The sequence below is a fragment of the Rousettus aegyptiacus genome, unplaced genomic scaffold (genome assembly GCF_014176215.1).
Source record: "Rousettus aegyptiacus isolate mRouAeg1 unplaced genomic scaffold, mRouAeg1.p scaffold_m13_p_3, whole genome shotgun sequence".
Taxonomy (NCBI): Eukaryota; Metazoa; Chordata; class Mammalia; order Chiroptera; family Pteropodidae; genus Rousettus; species Rousettus aegyptiacus.
In genome coordinates this window covers 171,651,173-171,666,173 of record NW_023416306.1, presented here as the reverse complement: position 1 = coordinate 171,666,173, position 15,001 = coordinate 171,651,173, and the positions used below count along the sequence as shown (strand labels likewise).

The window sequence follows — 15,001 nt, the reverse complement described above, 5'->3', positions numbered from 1 at the left end:
TCTCTCTGCCTCTTCCTGGCCGCGGGAGCTAACACCCCAGCAGAGACCCTCAACCCCAGAAGGGCGGAGTCCAAGGGACAATTCTGAGAAACGGTTAAAATGGAAATTTGATGTTTTGTCTACTTCACCGTAATAAACAGGAGACCGAGCGACTGGCCCTGGGCGGGGGTTCGGCCAGCGCCCCCTGCGGGGGTCGGGTGCACAGCCCGAGCCTGCAGCCTGGCCCGAGTCCCCGCCGGCCCTGTCCACCCAACCCCCCCGGGTTCCTCGTCTGTGAAGGGGACTTTTAGGGTCCCCGCCGTGTGCACCTGTTGTCACGAGCCAGCGACTCGGTCCCCCTCGTCCCGCATGGCGGCTGGCTCAGCGCCAGGCGCCCGTGGACTGTGGAGGGAGCGCGTCCGTGCTCCCCGGAGTCCCCCGTGCTCCCCGGAGTCCCCCGTGCTCCCGTCCCACCTCTGTGGCCACGGGTCCCAGCTGTGTGTGTGTGTCCAGGTCACAACGGCCTCTGACCTGCAAACCGGGCCGTCCCGGGGTCACGCAAGCCGCTCGGCGCCCCCTGGCCCCCTGGCCTCCCCCGGGCGCTGGCCGGAGGGGCGCCGGAATGCGAAGCATTGCCTAGTGAAGGAGCGAAAGGGCCAACGCAGAGCGCCGACGGGGGCGGCCGCACCCCCTCGGCTCCCCCAGGTTTCTGCGTGCCCTTCAAGTCCTTCTGAAGGTCCCAGCTCGCCTCTCCGTCCCTTGGATGAGCAGCAAGTCATACAGGGCGGCTCGTCATAAGGCAGAGAGGACGGGTGCCAGTCCTCTGTAATGGCTCACTGTGAACTTTCCCCTATTCTTTTAGCCTAAATGCATTATTTTCAGGAAATCTGTGTTGCAAGACAGAACAGCGAACTCTGGTCCCGGCGCCAAGCCCCACCCACAGCTGTTCTTGTAAATAAAGTTTTATTGGCACACGGCCAAGCCCCTTGTTTCGTATTGCATAAAGCTGCTGGGAGCTACCAGCTACCAAGCAGGGTCCAGAAGTTGCGACAGAGGCCATGTGACCTGCAAAGCCAAAAATATTTACTATCTGACTCTTTACAGGAAACGTTGCCAACATCCTGTTGTAAGAGATGCTGAAAAATTTAATTCTTTGAGGATCGGGGCATGTAATTAGGCTTTTCTTTTACTCCAACGTGCTCAAAGGAGGAAAACTTATTAGCTGTAACATGCTCTGTAAAAGTTACAGGAACTATTGTCTCACGGGGTAATTACCAGCATTTTAATGCATACCAATCGGCATGTTAGTGAAACCTAAGAGGGCATCTAAAAAGATGGTGAAATAGGCCATCGGCTTTTTCCTGACGGAACAGCTGGGATGTCGGCCAGTACATGAGGAAATCGCGTAGAAAAGTTGGTGATTTTATCTGTGTCCCTAAAAGTTCATATCTATACGTTTTGGAGAAGGGATCTTTTTGTTTGGAAATTTTTCCTAAATTCAGACATATAGCTATAATCAATTATATGGTTTTTGCCTTGTTCTTGTGTGATTCTACCCAAAATGACATTGGGGTTCTGGAGCATCATGACGAGGGGAGAATCAGGTCTCCGTGTGCATTTAACTCCTGCTGGGCACTCGAGGTTGGAGGAGGAGTCAAACGTGCCCCCCCGCCCCCCACGCACACTCCCATGTTTGTGCAGTAAGATCAGTTAGACCAGGGTTTCTCAGTTGGGTGGCGTGGTATTTGGGGCCAGGCCATCCTGCGTTGGGGGCCGGGGCAGGTGCTGTCCCGAGCATCATATGTTTAGCAGCATTGCTGGCCTCTGCCCGCTGGATGCCAGTAGCAAACACTGTCTTCCCCGCCTCCATGACAATCCAAAGTGTCTCCTGATAGATCGCCACTAACCCCTCCCATCCCCCCCCGCCCCCCGCCCGGCCCATGCGGTGGGAACCACAGAATTAGCACAGGGAAAAGCGATGGTCTGTGCCTCCCCAGGTGACAGGTCTGCATGTGCCTCTGAGGGCCGGTGCTCCGTGCAGCCAGCAGCTCCCACAGCGATGGGGTGTGCCTCTCCAGGTGACAGGTCTGCATGTGCCTCTGAGGGCCGGCGCTCCGTGCAGCCAGCAGCTCCCACGCCGGCCTCTCTGGGCTTTGTTACCTGCGGGCGGTGGGTTCTGCATCGCCTCTGACCCATCCTGAGCTCCCGTTCCTCCACCTGCCAGGTGAGGAGACCTTCCTCAGCCAGGACGCTCAGTATTCTTTCCAGAGAGGCATGCAGTCCTAAAACGATGGAGAGACTCCAGCAAACACACGCAAGGGTCTGAAATAATGCATATGTTAAAGTTGCAGATTCTTGGAAAAGGAGGAGGTTGATCTGCCATAAAAAAGTTAATCAACTTCACGGTAAAATATTTGACTAGACAGACAATAGCCGAGAGGCTGCAATGCCTAAACTCTTCAGAGAGAACAAATAATTAAATGACTCTCAGAAACTTTATTTCCCTCTGAGTGCCATTTTATGTAATTTCTTAACATTGAAACAAAAGCTCTTCTCCCAGTTAGAGACGAAAAAAAAAAAAAAAAACAGTCCCACCTCACAATCAGCAGAATCATGGTTTTGACTAATCTCTATAATCAGAAGCTAATTTGCCTTAAGAATAATAATAGTAACAATATGCCCGTTATGAAAGAGTATGCTTTTATCATTTTATTTGCCTGTGATTATGTAAATTCCAGATATAGGGCGAAGGGAAGGGAGACTGCAGAGAGCGGCCCTGCGTTTTCTGTGGGAGTCGGGGGCTCGCTGCAGAGAAGGGAGGGCCTTCTGGTCAGAAAGACAGCCAACTGTCAGCCCTGTGCAGAGGGTTTATTTCGTGCCTCGCCCTCTGCTTTGGGGCGTCATGGGATGCTTGGGGTCTGGTCTGCAGGGGAGCCCCGAGCCAACAGCAAGCATCCCCCAGTTCGGTCCTTCCCACCCTCATCGCAGCGCTTCTCCAGCCAACGCGAGCCTCTCCGAGGCCCCAGCTCAGGGACTTTGCTTTCCTTCTGTTCCCTTGGGAGGCCGAGCTCCAACTGGCCACTGCGTCAGCTGCAAGGGCACCCCGTGGGGTCTCGCCCTCTGCTGCCTCTGGGCCTCAGAGTGTCATCCCCAGAGCAAGAAGGCTGGCCTTCAGTCCCTGGTGACATGTGATTCCTGTCCCCAACTGTCAACCTGTGTGGCTCCAGGGAAGGCATGTGGCTAAGCTGTTTGTGTGAATCACTGCGCTTGCTTGTGGGCCTCGCCTATTTGGAGAGCTCTGCAAAGCGCTCTCCTCTGACTAAATCACAGTGCTCAGCGCCTTCTCAGAACAGATGTGTCCAGCGCGCCGTCGGGGTGGCCCGGAGGTGGAGGGGCGGGGTCTGGGCAGGTGGGCGTTCACGTCTTGGCCCCGTTCCTCTCTGGCTGCGGAGGCAGGTTGCATAACACCTTTGTGCCTGCACTTCCTCTCTGCCACATGGGACCAGAGCACGTTCTTCCAGGAGTATTGTGTGGAAAGGTCTCGATCAATGCTCGCGAATGCTAGCAGTGCCTGGGTGCTCTCACGAGCAGGGGCGTTTGCGCCCAGCTAAAAGGATGCCAGTCTCGTTAATCTTAAAATTGCATGATTCCAGGTCAAGAAAAGAAGATCCCACTGAAGAGCGATTTCATTGGGATTGCACCCAAAGTTGCATGGCTAATTGAACGTAAATGAGTGCTTTCTGCATATCGGCAAGGAAGCTGTCGTTTTTAGCTCCATCACAGATGAAGAAACCGAGGCACAGAGCAGTTAAGTAATTGCTCAGTGTCACATGGCTTTTAAGGGGCGGAGCCGGAGTCCGAACGCAGGCCACCCGGCTGGGGGGCCTCGCTCTGCGCTTGGCGCGCCGGCCGCGTGGGTTCGCGTCCTCAGGCCTGCCTCAGGTGTGCACGGGGGCTGCGGGCTTCACTTTTTCATGGCTCCTTCCTCTTTTGAACCACTTCTCCACCCAGCGACGGATAATTCCGGATGCAGCGACATCGGAGAGGGGCGTCCACGTGTCCTGGCACTACTTCAGACTGTCTCGACTCGGCTTTTGCTGTTCGTGATCTGATGTTACGTCTCTTCGGCAGGGACCTTTCTTCCCCCTTCTCCGTCCCTTTCCTTGACGCCGCGTGTGCCTGTCGCAGAGTGCTCGTTCATACACGATCGTCGTGGGGAAAAATCCTTCGCTCTTCCCTTGACGTGCTCCTTGGGCAGTTTGCACAGCTGCAAGACAAGGTCGCTCTTAGGACCGAGAAGCGAGAGTCACGTGACACGGCCATGGGCTTGGCATGCGGCACACCCAGGCGTGTGTTTAGTGCAGAGCTCATCCGATTGACCCTCCTAACTGCTAGAAAACATTTCGTGGAAACGCACATTCGGTGAAAAATGACATTTCACCAAAGACAGTTCAGGTTCTAAAGACAATTTTCTTGGCTATGACTGTAAACCACATTTTCCCAAACCAAGCTACAATGAAGATAAACCCAAAGAAGTCCCACTTTGTTGCAAAGTTGACTCGAGGTTATAATTTTGAAGTTCAGAGGAGTTTTAGAGTGTTTGAAAAAAAAAATTTTCTAATTACAGAAAACGGCGTAGGCACCGAGGAAAATTGGTAAAAACATGGACTAACGGGCTGGAGAAATCAAGCCATCGACTCACAGCCCCAAAGCCAAAGGTCACTCCAGGTCAACGCGTGCCCGGGTGCATTTTCTTCGGTGGAGATTTCAGAGTCCAGTAACTTATAAAGGGTTCATCTCATCTCTGCCCAGTCCTCAGAGTGGTCCGGGGAAAACGGGCCATCGTTTCTCTACGGGGACGAAGAGAGACCGACAACTGGGTATTCGCGGCAAAGCATGATGGGAAATGCAAGTCATCGCTGTCCCCCGAGCCTCCGAGAACAAGCTGGATCCCGAAGTTTTCTCTTGCCCGCGCTCAGAGGCATCCAGGGACATGGCAGAAAAATTAGAGTGTGGAGGATTACTCATCTTATCTTTCAGATAGCGCCTCGCGGCTGCTCTGCAATTATCAGTGTTCCCGAAGCGGGCGCCGGCTGAGAGGAGGCTGGATGGCGAAGCAACAGGATAATTAGGCACAACTGAATTAGCTAAAGAATATATGTCAGCCCTCGCCGCGACCCTCCTCCCTTCATTACCCGCGACCCGGTGGTGTCTTCTTTGTCTCATTAAATCGGTGTGAAGCGGCACCGAAAACACCACGAAGACGGAGGGAAAGTGAACCTCGGCGCGGAGACCGCGTGCACACTCGGCCCGCCGCGCCCTCTGCGGCTGCGATTGGATCCGCCGCGCTCAGACGCCACCCCGGTGGCGCCGTCGCCCTGCGCGCAGTGCGTGCGCGTGTGCGTGTGCGTGCGCGGGTGCATGCGCGGGTGCGTGCGCGTGTGCGTGCGTGTGTGCGTGTGCGTGCGTGGGTGCATGCGCGGGTGTGCGCGTGCTCGGCGGTGGTGGTTTTGCTCTCGGATTCGGAGCAATTTGGTGGGTATGGGAAACATGAACAGAAAAGACTTTCTGCAAAGGGCACAAGTCCACTCTGAGGGCCCCTGCCAGGGCTTTGTCCCTCCCACCGGGGACAGGGGAGGGACCTTGGGGATGCACCGACCTGCCGGAGCGACAGGGGGGGCGCCAGGCCACCCCCATTCTGCCAGCGGGGCTGCGGGGCCTGGGCAGAGCTGCCCCAGGAGCGAGGGGGCGTGTTCCGGCCTTGCGGGCGCAAGTCAAAGGCTTTGTGTGCTCAGTGACCCTGTGTTGGGAGCCGTGTCCTCCCGAAGGGGACACCGTTTACTGATGCTCAAGCAGGTGCTGTAAGGGCCCACATGGCCCTGCGGGAGCCGTCTGCTTGGATTCAATCAGCAGTTTTCAAGGGCTTTCTTGAGCACCCTGGTGGGCGTACAGGGGGTTTCAGACAGATTCAGTGAAAACGGGATCCTGCGCTGTCATCGCCGGTCCTCCCTCCCTCCCTCCTCCCTCCCTCCCTCCTCCCTCCTCCTCCTTTCCCTTCACTAAGGTTCTGTCCAGTGAACATGCATCAAGGTCTCTTAGGACCAGGTCACGTGCAGGTTGCTGGGAAATGCAGTCAAATCAAAGTCGGCCTAACTCTCTGGGTTCTGCAAGGCCGCATGGCATAGAATGGGGGTGCTGGTAGGATAGGGGTGCCATCCACCTGGCGCTTCATTCGGAAGCACACTCACTAGACCCGGCAGACGGGGTCTGTGGAGAGGGTTTATGGTGAGCAGGGAGCCGCGGGGAGCACAGACACCCTCCGATTGGTCTTGCTCTGAGTCTGCAGAATTACTGGGGACACAGCCTCTGGCTGCCCTGCAGGTCTTCGTGGTCCCTTGGCCTTGCGTGTTTTTCAGTGATTGTAATTTTTAAATACTCATTCTTTTATCCATTGTGGGTTAGAACGATGGCCCCACCTCTGAGGTGGGATTGACAGATTTTAGGGAAAAACAAATCCCCCCCCCCCCCACTAAGGATGCCTGGTTAGATTTGAATTTTAAATAAGTAATGAATAATTTTTTTCTAGTATAAGTAGGCCCTGTGCAATATTTGGGACATATTCATACAGCCTAAGCTTCTTTAGGGTTTATTTGATATTCTGATTTAACTGAGTATCTAGTATATTACGTGACAGTCCTTCTCTGAGGGACGCTGTGGACATGAGGTAAAGCCAGGTTTGGGTTAAGAGTCACGTAGGCTCTATGCCTCAATCTTTTTAAAAAGAGGAGCTGAAAGGTGTCATATTTGAACTTTCTAATTGAAAACAACAGTGCGGCTGCAGGCTTTGCATGGTGTAGTGGGAAGGACGCTGGCCATGCGATCCAGTTGGCACGGGTCCCGTTTCTGGGTCTGAGACACCTGCTCTCAGGTGTGGCGTCCTGGCTCTCTCCAGCACCTGGTAGGATGGCCCTTTCCCAACCACTGTGAGGTGGCCGTGCCCAGTGGAATGCGAGTAGGGGTGACGCCAGACATTTGCAGGCAGCGGCACGAAATGCTGGCACACCGCAGGCCATGTCGTCCCTTTTCCTCGGGGACCTGCAGCGATCGGATGCGGGCCGTGGTCAGTCCCATGGAGACGGGATGACGCTGACTCAGAGCAGAGCTCCCAGGCCACCCGTGAAGTACATGTGAGCTGCCACGAGTCACTCAGACTGGGGACAGTCTTTCCTCGGCATCGCCGAGCGAGCCCTGACTGACACGCTGCCCGAGATCTTGCCCTGGGCAAGCCCCTTGCCGCCCGTGAAAGTTGGTACCCGTCTTTGAAAGCAGAGGGGTGATGCGCCTAATCTTTTTATATATAAATCCTTTACTTTGAAATCATGTAAGAAGTCCTCGGGATTGGCACAGCGTAGGCCGAGACTTTGGTAAAGAGCATCGGACACAGTTTGTGGAAGGCCTGGTTTGTTTCACCCGAGGCGCGGCTGGATACCCTCAAGGTCAAAACGATCGAACGCTGATTCTAAGGAAGTTCACAGCACTGAGAAGACCAGCGGCTCTTGGGGCACGACCAGCCTGCCACGGGCCTCGGCCTGGCCGTCCTGAGGCCAGCCTCCAAAGGGAAGCCTGTCAAAGAAGTGTCTGGTCGTTATCAGCTGCAAGTCGACGTTTGAGGTTTCTGCTCTCCTTAGCAAACTGGTCCAAAGGGTTATGCAAGTTTTCTCTCTTGCACATGTTCAAAAAGCGCGTTACAACAATGCAGAGTCTGCTGGACCCACACGGGAGGCCGACAGGCATGCAGGCGCTCTCCTCCCCCCTCGGAAGGCGCCTCAGTGGGCAAGGCCTTTCGTGGCCTCCGCTCGGGCAGCTTCATCCTGTTTCCGGGGCCATCTGATGATGGCAGGTCATCATCCCACACCACATTTTGGTCAGATGTTGTTTGCCGATTCTCCTCCCTTTTAGGGGAGCTGTTAACACAGGGCCGGTCCAGCAGGGTCCCCGCGAGCGAGGACTGCAGGGACAGACGCGCCTGGGGGAGTAACGACGCACCGCGGGTTTCCGCCGGTGCCCAGGGCAGCACGTGACGCACCGCGGGTTTCCGCCGGTGCCCAGGGCAGCACGTGACGCACCGCGGGTTTCCGCCGGCGCCCAGGGCAGCACGTGACGCACCACGGGTTTCCGCCGGCGCCCAGGGCAGCACGTGACGCCCCGCGGGTTTCCGCCGGCGCCCAGGGCAGCACGTGACGCCCCGCGGGTTTCCGCCGGCGCCCAGGGCAGCACGTGACGCCCCGCGGGTTTCCGCCGGCGCCCAGGGCAGCACGTGACGCCCCGCGGGTTTCCGCCGGCGCCCAGGGCAGCACGTGACGCACCGCGGGTTTCCGCCGGCGCCCAGGGCAGCACGTGACGCACCGCGGGTTTCCGCCGGCGCCCAGGGCAGCACGTGACGCACCACGGGTTTCCGCCGGCGCCCAGGGCAGCACGTGACGCACCGCGGGTTTCCGCCGGCGCCCAGGGCAGCACGTGACGCACCGCGGGTTTCCGCCGGTGCCCAGGGCAGCACGTGCTTTCCTCGTCATCGCACATCGATGGAGCGTCCCTGACGCTCACACTTTAAAAAAAAAGTCAGATGCCTTTCTGTCCCAGTTCCCTTCTCACTCGGAAACTCTTTATATGTGGATCCTCTAACATTCGGAACATTCTTCCATCTCCTTCCACAAACCAGGTCTCGCTGTGTGTGGAGTCTCGTTGGAGCTGGGCACGTGCCCAGGGGGCCCTGGGGAGACGCCAGCACCTTCGCCTGGCGCCGTTTTATCAGTCTTCAACCTGCAGCATTTGAATCATTCTGGTATTTAAGATTTTTGTTCTTTGAAGATAAGGCTGAGACCCTTGAACGAGAAAGGTGGAGAGAAACGGGGAGATGGAAATCGTTTCTACCAGGAGCTGTTTGTTTAGAGTGACAGCTGAAATCCCTCACAAATATTGGTTTACCTTTTAGCTGTGAATGTGGACGCCCGCGGTAGAGGGATGTGCTAGTTCTCAGGCTCATGCTGTACTTGAGAACCGTGGTGCTGAGACTGTAGCCTGTTTCTTGGACTGATTTCTAGATATTATATAATTTTTTTTTCTTTGCATATGCTTATTTAATGCCACGTCTAGATTCAGAGCCAACGGTTGCCTGTTCTGCTCTTGGACTCAATTCAAGCTGCTGAGAGCAGGAGCTTCTGAGGCCACACGGGCTGAAGACGTCTCTGCAGGTCATGGGGAGCGAGGGCTAGACTGCGGGGGGTGCAGGTACGTGGTCTCCCCAAAGCCGGCCTTACAGAACGGGATCAGGTTCATCTCTGACGAACTTGGGGCCTGATGAGAGACGAGCCAGTGGACCATCACGTTGTGCATTTGGATACGCCCTGCTTGGTCTCTGGGACGTTTTTGTGGCACCCCGTGTGCCCCGCCCCCTCCCCCCATACACACACACCCTTAGCGAAGCTGCTATAACCAAATAGCATAGACTGGGTGGCTGTAAAGAAAAAGTGTGTGTCTCGTAGGTCCGAAGGCCGAAAGTTCAAGATCAAGGCGCCAGCGCGGCCGGGCTCCGGTGGGGGCTCCCTGCCCGGCTCGCAGACAGCCGGCTTCCTGCTGCGTCTGCACCCGGGGAGACAGAGCGCTCTGGCCTCTTCATCCCTCTGTAAGGGACGAGTCCCATCTTGGAGCCTCCGCCCTCATGACCTCGCCCAGCCTTGTCACCACTGGGGGTTAGGGCTTCACCGTCTGGATTTGGGGGGCTGTGGTGAGGACACGTTCAGTCCGTAGCTCTTCTCCTTTCCCCTTTTCCTCCCACGCTCACTGACCGCTGGTCCTGTGCCCGGCCGGAGGCTGAGGCGCCACACGTTGAGAAGATATGGTTCCTGCCTCCTACAACACGCATTCTCAGGGGACCGACGGTGACCCAGTCTTCACGGCTCCGCCTGGCAAGGGCCGAGCCGGAGGCGCGCGCCCGCTGTTTGCCACCCGGATGAGCTCTCGAGTTCCCTGGAAAGCAGAGAAGTTAAGAGGGGCCTCGGCAAAACTGGCAGCGACGAAAAGCACGGGTTCCCGTAGAGGAACAAGGCCGACCCGTGCCGGGTCATGGAGAAGCGGCAGCGGACGGACTGGGGAGCTCGGATGAGGCTCGTTCACGGGGACCGCGGATGCCGAGCCGAAAAGCCTGGACCGTGTCCGGTAGGTAAGGGGGCGGCTTGCCGCTTTTCTTTTCTCTCGTTTTATGAGCGTGAGAGTTACACGTGTTTAGTTGTGTCAGGCAGAGCGCCCTGGAGTACCGGGCTGCCGAAGGAGGAGCCTGGGAGTCGATGCTTGGCAAAGAGATCCGTGCATGTCAACCGAGGTGCGAAGGACGCGCTAGCGAACCGCCACGTGCGTGCATGCATACATACGTGCATGCATCATCATACGTGTGATTACGTAGAATATACTCAATCATATTAATTATTAATGTCGACAACATTAATATGATGTGAATATTAAGGAATAAATGTAATAACATTTGAAAGTGGCTGTGAAAAAGCTCTGTATTCGATCTGGCCGGCTTCTCAGAAGAGACGCGCTCTTCATCCCTTTGTCCCTAGAACGAGCATTTTTGGTGGCCATTCGGACTTCTTCTGGCCTATTCTGCTTAGCGAGCATCTTTAATGTGTTTTAAATACCTAGGGCTGCTTATGTTCACACACCTGTTATGTTACATAAAAGCAGCCAGAGGTAAAGACACTCTATATATAAGGGAACGAGGTAACACTTAGGAAAGACTTCGTATCAGAAATTATGCATGTTACAGACACCGGAATGGCATCTTTAAGTGCTAAGAGAAAACCATATAAAACACTGTGAAGCCAGAATTGCATAACCAAAGAAAATATATCTCAAAAATGAAGTCGAAATAGGCATTTTGCCTGCAAACCTCAAACAAAACCTGTATGAATCTGTGGCAAGCAGACCTTCTCTGTAAGAAATGTGAAAGCAAGTTCTTTAAGCAGAAGAAGGACAATACCAGATGGAAACTCGGATCTAAACAAAATTATGAAGAATGATGGAAATAGCAAATGTGCGAGAACATATAAACATTTTTCTCATGTTAAAATTTGTTTATAAATAATATAATTGACTAAAACAAAGAAACAACAACGAATTATGAGGTTTATTACATATATAGGAGTAAAATTTATGACAGCAAAAGCACAGAGGACAGGGAGGTAAGAAATAAAAGTTTACCTTTATAAGAGTCTTAGGTTATATGTCAAGTAGTATAATATTATTTGAAAGCGACTGTGTAAAGATACATACTGCCAATTATAGAACATTTCTCCAAAAGAGTAAAACAAAGAAGTATCGTTCATATGTCTACAGTGCAAAAAGAAATAAAATGCTAAAATAAAATTAATCAAAAGAGCAGGAAAGAGGAAGAAAACAAAAAATAAATGGGACACAGAGCAATTATATTATTATGTCAATAATATAATTGATATGCACATTACATAGAAATGCTGTAAGGCCTCTAACTAAAAGACAGAGAGTATCAGACTGAACTTCTTTTTTTGATAAAGATCACCCATCTATATTCTCTTTAACAAACTTAGCTTAGATATGAAGACACGGAGGGTTAAAAATATAAGGATGAAAAAAATATGCCACGCAAATCCAAATCATAAGAAAGCTTGAGTGTGGTAGTGCCGTTCAGAGGAGGCCACAGAACAAGGAGCAACAGGCTTGTATTTCATAATGACAGCAGTGTTGGTTAGGTAAGACATCATAAAAATCTTAAACCTACGCACAGTTATTAACAGAACCTCCAAATAAATGAAGCGCACCTTTCGAAAGTATTGGAAAGAGAAATAGGCAGAGTCACACTACAGTCGGAGATTTCGACATTCTTCTCTCAGTAATTGATAGAAAGAGTAACAGAAAATTAATAGAGATTGAGAAGACTTAAAGAACACTATCAGCCAACTTGACCTAATTGCCAGAACACTGTGCCCAAAATCTATAGCACATATTCTCATGAGGTACACTTAGAATAGTCACCAAGGTGGACTGTATCCAGGGTCATAAAGCAAACCTCATTAAGTTAAAAAAGGAAAGAAAACATACAGAATGTTTTCTAATCAAAACGAGATTAAATTATAAATCGGTAACAGGAAAAATCTTCAAAGTCTCTGAAATGTCAGAGTTTTAAACATCACCCGTGCTTCTGAATAACCTATGAGACAAAAAGAAATCACAGTGGGGCAATTAAAAATATTTTTAAGTGTGAAAATCTAAACACAATGTATTATAATGTGTGAAATGCAGCTAACGCACACTGGTCGGGGCAACAATTATCATTTAAAATGTTTATATTAACAAAGAAGAAAGATCCTAAATCAATTACCACTTTAATCTAGAGGAAAAAAAAGAGAAAATCGAAACCAAAGTAAATAAGAAAAGTAAAAACAAAAATAAATGAAATAGGAATCATAAAAAGCAATAGAGAAAAATCCATGCAACCAACAGCTGGCTCTTTTGAAATGATCAATTAATAGAGGTTTAGCAAGACTAATAAAGAAAAGATGCAAATTACTAATATCAAGAGTAAAAGAGGGGAATACACTACAAATCCTACAGACATTAAAAGAATAACCAGTTAATGCAATGAACAACTTTAGGCCATACCTTCTGCAACTAGATGAAATGGACATATTTCTTGAAAGACAAAAGTAATCAAAACTAAGTTAAGAGGAAATAAAACAACTGAATAGCTGTATATCTATTACTTTAACTGAATTTGTAATAACACACTTTCACAACAATTCCAATTTGTATGGCATCCTAGATGAATTATAGCAAACATTTAAGTAATAATTAATATCGAACCTACACAAACTCAGAAAAATAACTAGATGAAAATAGCTCATTTTAGTCTAGTATTAGCTCAATAGCAAACCCAAATGATGTCTTTATAGGAAAGTCATGACTTAGAAGCAAAAATTTTTAATAAAATATGAAATAAAATCTGGCAATATAATGAATGCATGATAATGGACTGTGATCAAATGGGATTACCGCAGAAATATAAGATTGGCTTAACTTTAAAAAAAATTTAATGTAATTTACCATGTTTACAAAGCAGAGTGAAAAACTATTATGATAACCTCAATAGCTTCAGAAAAAGTGTTTGACAAAGTCCAATACTATTCATGGTAAAACTCTCAGTAAACTAGGAATGGAAGTTCCTCAACCTGCTAAGGAGCTTCTCTGAAAATTCTACAGCCAGCGTCATCCTTAATGGTAAAAGACCGAATGTTCTCCTCTTTAGATGCGAAACAGGGCGAAGACGTCCACTCTCACTATTTTTATTCGGCATTTTGTGGGATCTTTAAAGGCAATAAAAAAGGGATAAAAGACATACAGATAGGAAGAGATGAAATAAAACCATGTGTATTCACAGGTGACTGATCACGTAAGAAGAAAATCCCAAAGAACCTATTTTTAAAGTTACTAGAATTAATAAGTGAGCTTAGGATTTGGGGATACCCATAATAGACCAGGGTTATGTGGTCAGTTGAGTTCTGATAAAAATACCAAATTTCAATGGGGGAAAAGAAAAACTTTTCAACAAATGGTGCCAAGACCACTGGATAGCCACATGACACTCCTGTCACATGATGTATACAACAAATTAACTCCAAGTGGGGCATAGACCAATACCGAAACTCTGAAAGAATAAAGCTTTGGGAGAAAACAGTGGAAAGCTCTTGTGACCTTGGAGTAGGCAAAGGTTCTTAGATAAGACACGTCTATGCAAATCGAAAATTATAAAAATTAATTTGGGATTTATCGAAAACATAAACTCGCCTTTCAAAATACACTAGGAAGAAAATGAAAAGGTGAGACAAAGAATGGGAGAGAATATTTATCATGCGTATCTGGCAAAATCCTCGATCTAGACTATGAAGAACTTAAAGAACTAAGTGCTGTGGAGACTCATCCCATTAACATTGGGAAAATTTATCTGGAAACCCAAAATGGGCTTATTTTATTATATGTAAATTATACCTGTAATCCTCAAAATGGATACAACAATTTCTTTGGATACCTGTGCCTCCATGCAAGATGGAGTCCCAGGCACTGGATTTATCTTCATGCTTGAAACAATCAAAAACTAAAAATACAAACCAGATAAGAGCTACCTCAAAAGTTTTCAAGGCGCTGGATATCGGGCAGTAAAGACACTGACCCCGGGGGAAGGAGAGAAGCCTGAACGAGCTTACAGCTTTGGCAGAGCGTCCAGGCTGCTGCACAGGTTGGGGGACCCAGAGGGAGCCCGGCTGACCTGCTGAGTTGAGGACCAAGAGCTGAGAGTGGGGAGACCAAGGTGGCTGGAGTGTGCAGGGCAGAGCCCTGGAGGGCAGAGAGCCACACAGAGCGAATCAGAACGCTGCGGAAGTTTCTCCTGGAGGGTTCAGCAGACCACAGTCAGCACACAAACGTGAGGAAGTTACCTGAAGTGGGGGAAAAGCATACCCACAGGGTATGCGTGCAAGACCAGGAACGGCACCTGCTCCCACCAGCCAGACGGGGAAAATGCAGACCTCATGAGGCATCGGTGGAATCCTCAGAGAGGTCTCGCCTCTGTAGTGGGGGTCATTTGACCTAGACTGAACTCTGCTCCAGAACCACCGAATAAATCATCAAAACAAGACCTGAAAGAACCAGCTTTTTCCAAATAACTTAATATCATCCTCAAGTTATGATAAGAAAGCTCAAGAATATTTTTAGCCATAAAAAGAATCCAGCACCCGACGAGGTAAAATCGAAAATGTCTGGCATCTAATCACAGATTACCAGATATGCAAAGAAACAGGAAAATACAGCTGTCATGAGGAGAACTGTCATGATCAATCAATCAATCAAAATGAACCTAGAACCAAATACAGATGTTAGACTTGGACAAGAACATTAAAATTGTTATTATAACTGTATTCTGTATGTTAAAAAG

General features: G+C 50.3%; 1 long non-coding RNA gene across 2 annotated transcripts in view; it reads left to right on the top strand.

Annotated features, from left to right (window-relative positions):
• The window catches only part of LOC107521385, a 50,786-nt gene extending 40,363 nt beyond the window's left edge, over positions 1-10,423 (top strand). For both annotated transcript variants that reach the window (XR_004950027.1, XR_004950026.1), the window contains one exon: positions 9,133-10,423. This is a non-coding gene — a long non-coding RNA (uncharacterized LOC107521385). The remainder of the gene's footprint in view (positions 1-9,132) is intronic.
• The last annotated feature ends 4,578 nt before the right edge of the window (positions 10,424-15,001 follow it).